The sequence below is a fragment of the Rattus norvegicus genome, chromosome 5 (assembly GCF_036323735.1).
Source record: "Rattus norvegicus strain BN/NHsdMcwi chromosome 5, GRCr8, whole genome shotgun sequence".
Taxonomy (NCBI): domain Eukaryota; kingdom Metazoa; phylum Chordata; class Mammalia; order Rodentia; family Muridae; genus Rattus; species Rattus norvegicus.
In genome coordinates this window covers 141,672,062-141,678,031 of record NC_086023.1, presented here as the reverse complement: position 1 = coordinate 141,678,031, position 5,970 = coordinate 141,672,062, and the positions used below count along the sequence as shown (strand labels likewise).

General features: G+C 49.5%; 1 long non-coding RNA gene across 1 annotated transcript; it reads right to left on the bottom strand.

Annotated features, from left to right (window-relative positions):
• Positions 1-472: 472 nt before the first annotated feature.
• On the bottom strand, positions 473-2,418 carry Lnc081 (long non-coding RNA 081). Its single transcript, NR_126576.1, has 2 exons — positions 1,996-2,418; positions 473-1,864 (listed from the first exon to the last, which is right to left on the bottom strand). It is a non-coding gene; the product is annotated as a long non-coding RNA 081 (long non-coding RNA).
• Between the last annotated feature and the right edge of the window lie 3,552 nt (positions 2,419-5,970).

The window sequence follows — 5,970 nt, the reverse complement described above, 5'->3', positions numbered from 1 at the left end:
AGTAACTTCCGGGGAGCATAAAGTCAACCCCTGAAGGCAAGCCATTATAGAGGAAGGGAAACGTAATCAAACCAAAGACCCAGATGCAATTACTTTTGGGGTCCTTAGTGAGCCACCTGGCTCCCATGCCCTGCACCCTCCCCCCAATTTGATCATGGGTTTCCCTGCGACCCACTGTAACCAGTAGCAAGTGGCAGATGCAATATTGTGCCGGTTATAAGCCTAAGCCTGGGATACCCAGCAGCTCCCACACGCCTGTGATCTAGGGGTCATGTGAGTGCAGGGAAGTCACCTTGCTGTTGGGAGGATCCTCCAGTGAACAGAGACCACATAAAGGGCAAGGCACTCAACCAAAGTGAAAACTAAGACCCAGACACATGACCCAATCCAAGCTATGGCCACGCTGAGCTCTGAGCTGCCCCACCAAGCCCCGATCCAACTGCAGAGTCCTGAGAAAATGACAACCGGGACATCTCTTTACATACACACATTTATTATATTGGGGTGATATGTGGGTGCTGTGGTGCATTGTAGGGGCCAGAGGACAACTAGACGTGGGTCTTCTTTTTACCATGTCGGCTCCAAGAATTGACCTCATGTTATCTGGCTTGGCAGCAAGCACCTTGACCCACACTGAGCCATCTCACTGGCCCCAAATAATCATATGTTAAGTCATTCAAACCTGGGGTAGTTTGTTACACAGCAGTGGATAGCTGAAACAGCAGGGTAATATGTGGACAGTAACAGACCAAGGGGACTTCATTGTTTCCTTTGGCTGAGGGACTGTAGAGAAGGCTCAGAGAATCTCCCCCCTTTCCTGTCCCTCTCTCCCTCTCCCCTCTGACAAAACAGCTTCACTGATGAAGGAGCACAGTCATCTGCCTGCTTGCCCGTTGGAAGATGGTGGCAGCATTGTGCACCCACTGTAGCTGACTGATGGTGGGTAAGAGTCACAGCAGTGGCTTTTAGTGTCACTTCCATGTGCTAATCCATCCCATCCCACAGCTGAGAAGACTGTGTAATGACACCCTGAGGTCTCATAGCCTAGAGCCCACTTTAGAACTCTTAGTCGTGGTGGAGCTTGCCCATGATCCCAGCACCAAGGTAGGCAGGTATGGGAGGATTGTGAGTTTGAGACCAGCCTGGGCTACAAAGTGAGACCCTGTGCAAATAAATACATAAAAATAAAAACAACAGGGAATGACCAACCAACATCTATTAAGGTCCAAATGAATCAAACGGAATAAAGAAGCCCCTATCCGGAACCTCGCATTTAGAATCTCTCCTCCTCATCCCAGTGCCTGAGTGTTGGTGCATTAGATCTTCCTGGGCGGCACCAGGTGGGAAGGACAGATGCTCAGATGATCTTTCTCCCCCTAAGTCTTCTTACTCAGGCCAGGGTAGCCTGCCTCCTGCCCACTCTGACCCGCTGCAGTTGCCTGGCAAGGCAGCAGCTTGCACTCCAGCCCTGTTTCCAGCCCCCCCGGGAATCGCTTGACTCTGAAATTGGTTCCGGGAACACTTTTGCTCCCACCATTATCCTGTCTTCCTTGACACCCCCCTCCCCCAGCACTTTTTTTTTATACTAAACTTTCTCTGAATTCACCTGATTTTTCCCATCTCCTTTACATTCTTTATGGCAATGGAGAAATAATCACCGCTTCTCCGGCAGGGTGATGGGAGTGTGCAGTATTAACTGTAAATCAGGCAGAAATTGGTGGAAGGGGAAGGGTTTGATGAGGTGCAGAGACATTATATCATTTTAAAGCACTTTCCTGGTCTCCAGTAATCCCCATGTAAATGAAAAGGAGGCGACGTGCCTTGCTCTCTCTCAGAGGCTGCCTTGAGGAATGCAGGGAAAATTCTGGAAAGCAGAGGAAGATGGACTGAGCCGGGCTGGGGCCGGGCTGGGGCCGGGCCGGGACTGGGCAGGGGGCTGGGTTGGGAGGCAGGGATGCCCCAGGCTGGACCCCAACCCTTCCAACCAGGACTTACCCCAGAAGGACTTGAATCATTTTGGCTCTGCTGGGACATCTAGGAAGAGGTAGACCCTGAGCCATGGAGGTAGGGAAGGCAGCGGTGCTCACCAACAGAGGGCATAGCAGCCTCAGACCAGGCAGGCTCTAAAGCCCAGGGCCGTTTGCCAGGAGGAGTTCTGCGTTTTAGTGGGTCCATTATCATAAGGACCAGAGGGCATCATAGAACACGGAGGTGGGGGTGGGGCAGGATGCTCACACCCTGCTCTCCACGGAACACTACACCAAACAAAGAGCTACCTCTCCTAAGTGCCACCAGCTCCCCCTCCTTGCAGCCTGACAAAGAACCCGATCCTCCTGAAGAGCAGCCATCTGTCTAGCCCAGTCCAGCAGGAGCCATTTTCAGAGGAAGAGAGTGACGGCCTGCCATTCTCTCCCTGCCCTCCTGGCTCCCTTTGAACTTAAGTCAATTTATCCCCAGCTTACTGACAGCTTACGTCACTGAATTCAGCCACATGATTTCATCAGGTCTAAGCTGTCCTAAGTTGCCAGGGGGAAGTGCTGTGCTTTTTGACCACTTAGAGGTTTGTGTTTTTAACTTTATTGACTCATTGCAAGTGTTCTTTAATACTCACTTGATTGTTCTACGTCATAGAATACAGTGGGTGATAAATTAGCCACAGAATCCCTCACTTTCCTGTTCAGGGCCCAACCCTTCTTTGTCCCTTAGACCCCTAAATGGACCCACATTTGTCCATTGAGTAGCCTCTGAGACATTAAGAGAGGAGTAGTGGTGGCAAAGAGAGGGCACCACCGGCATCTCTGGGGGTTCCTTTCCGAACTCTGGGTAGCTATGTTCTCTGTGTGCAGTGGTGACTCTTCCCTAAGCATTGTCTCCGTTAGGGTTCTTATGGCTGGGACGAAACACCATGACCAAAAGCAAGGGAAGAAAGGATTCCACCAGGACCACCAGCCTAGGGATGGCACCACCCACCGTGGGCCGGGACCTCCCCCATTGATCACTAATTAAGAAAATGTCCTACAGCTGGATCTTATGGAGGCATTTTCTCAATTGAGGTGCCCTCCTTTCAGATGAGTGTAGCTTGTGTCAAGTTGACATAAACCTAGCCAGCACAGACATCAACAGGCAGTTTGCAGACAGTAAATAAGACTTATTTCCTTGCTCAAATAGCCACAGAATATTTTATTGATAAACCACAGAGGGGCTGGCTGCTGTGTGTGGTCAGACCTTACGGTACAGCTATGTCAAGCAAAGCCACAGTCACTGGGACACCACCACCACTGTAGCAGCCATCGAAAGGCAATAAGCAGTATTCAGTATAGAGCCTAGAATTTGAGAAGCACGTAAGGCCTGGGAGACTTTTCCATGCTTGTCACCTAAACCTGACAACCTGAGTTCAACCCCTAGAACCCGCATAACAGGCTGCATGGAGTGGTACATATCTATAACTCCAGCCCTCCTGCTATGAGACGAAGGCAGAGACAAGAGAATCACCCAGAAGCTGCTGGTCCAGGTAGCCCAGAGCACACAGGAAAGACCTTGTCTCAGCAAGATGAAAGGCAAGAACAGACTTCCAAAAATGGTCTTTTAATGGCCCTGCACATTACATGGCATGAATACACACGCACACACACACACACACACACACACACACACACACACACACACAGAGAGAGAGAGAGAGAGAGAGAGAGAGAGAGAGAGAGAGAGTTAACGGGCATGAGCATATGCCCAGAGTCCCGAGATGCTTGCCCCAGTAGGTACTGGGGATGTGCATGTGGTATACAGACTTGACGGAGTTTGCAAGCAAAAACATAGGATAGACACACAGATTAGTCTAAATGTCAGATCAAAATCAAATAACTTTTAGTATAAATATGTTCCAATACCCCATGGAATGACTTGTATGAAAGAGAGGACAGAAGCAGAGAGGCAGAATCAAATTGACTGGGGTCCTGTATTTTTCTAGACCTCCCTACTGTGGGGTCTAATGCAAAGTTAGTATGCACGGTGGCCAAGGTGCCTGACCCAAGCTTAGATGCCTTCCTGGCTGCAGCTGCTCATTGTCTCTCCCTGTGTGGGAACGAGCTCAGAGCACAGGTCCTGATGGAGTAAGGTACTCTGGTCCAGTGTTTAGAATCATCCCAGAACCCTCATCAGTTAGGTTCACTGATAACTGCACGTAGCTAGAGATGTGGCTGGGATAAGAGGCAAGAATATGACCAGGCCCAGGTTCTGGATGTCACAGCCCCTTACCTGCTCATCACTGGGTTTCTCACAAATATCCAACCTCAAAGCAATGGCTACTTGGGATATGGGGAGCTCAGGAAGGTATCAGTCCAGTGGACAGAGGTTTCCAGGAAGCAAAGCAGCAGAAATGAGAAGACACATGAAGAATTCTAGGAAGAAAGAGAAGTACAGCATCCAGGATTATGGGATGTCCTGTGGGGAGGGTGGAGGATGCAGAGGGAGCTGAGGGGGACTCCTGTCTCTGGAACTTAATAGCTATGTGACCTACGAAGCACACGTCATTATCAACCTGAGTCTCTTGACTATCAGATCACTCGTGCTTAGCCTCTGAACTCCCACTAAGCTGTGCAGCCTTCTAGCAGTTTGAGTTGTGAGTGCTTGCATACACCTATAAGCCCAGCTCTCGGGAGGCTGAGGCAGGGGGATTGAGTTCAAGGTGAGCTGTAATGCATAGCAAACCTCTTTGTTTCCTCAAAACAAAACAAAACAAGCAAGCAAGTAAGCAAGCAAACAAAAGCCAGTTCTGAAGGCATGAGGTTAACAAAGGATTTGGGAGCATGATAGGCAGATAATCAGGTATGTGTTTAATGTTACGATAGCAACAGTAAGTACTCTGTACTTACTAAAATAATGTTGAGGGACTGGGAAGCTAGTGTAAGGATCTGAATTGGATTCCCCAGAACCCATGTGGGAAATGCCAGGCATGGAATCCCAGAACTAAAGAGGCAGAGAGAGTAGGATCCCTGGGGTTCATGGGGGTGGCCAGTGTAGCCTATTTGGTGAGCTCTCAGTTACTGATAGACCAGGTTCAAACAAATTTGTTTTTAATTTAGGTGGTGCAGGAGGAACAACACCTGAGGTTGTCCTCTAGCCTTAACATACATGTTTATATACATACAAGAGTCATGTTAGTAGCTCCTACTGTATTTGATGTGCCAGGTTTGGGACCAAGCTGCTTCCTGCATTCTGCTACGACCTCCTCACCCTTGTCTTCAAGACACGTGCTTGCTGTCCCCACTTCACAGAGAGTGAAACTGACACTCCATCCGCTGATTACATTTGCCCCGTGTCCCTCTGACACCGGTGACAGAGCTAGGACTACCCAGTTGCCATGAATCTCTGTGTCACCGGCACTCCTGGAATGTTGGAGAGATCCTCACGTTTTGCACATCTTGCAGATTTCCCTGGAACAAGACTTGTCCCTTGGTGCCTGCACGCACACATGCACACACACACACACACACACACACACACACACACACACACACACACACACACAGCTGGAATCAAAATCCCGCATGCATCCTAACCCCTGCACATGATATTTTAAATGACAAGCCAGCCAATTAGGAAACCCTTAACCAAAATCCAAAGCTATGTGCAAACAGTCTATGGTCAACACCCACACAGGGTCAGCTGGTCTCAGCTCAGGGAGCCATGTCTGTATAGGAGGATCTCTGAACTGGGATCCCCAGGGAAGGCAGCCGAAGGGACTAGAGGCAGGCGCCTGATTTCTCTGCCAAGTGCCTGCAATTACAGCCATTCTCCCTGAACCACGGACTCCTGGGGAGGAGTCATCTGTCGTTCGCACTCACTTAAACTGATTAGGAAACTCTTCCTTCCTTCCAGAGTCTTCCCCGTATCTCAGCAGCGTGTAGACAGTTGTTGCCCAGGCTTCCAAATCAACATGGGTCTTAACTATTTGAAAACCACCCTGGTTGT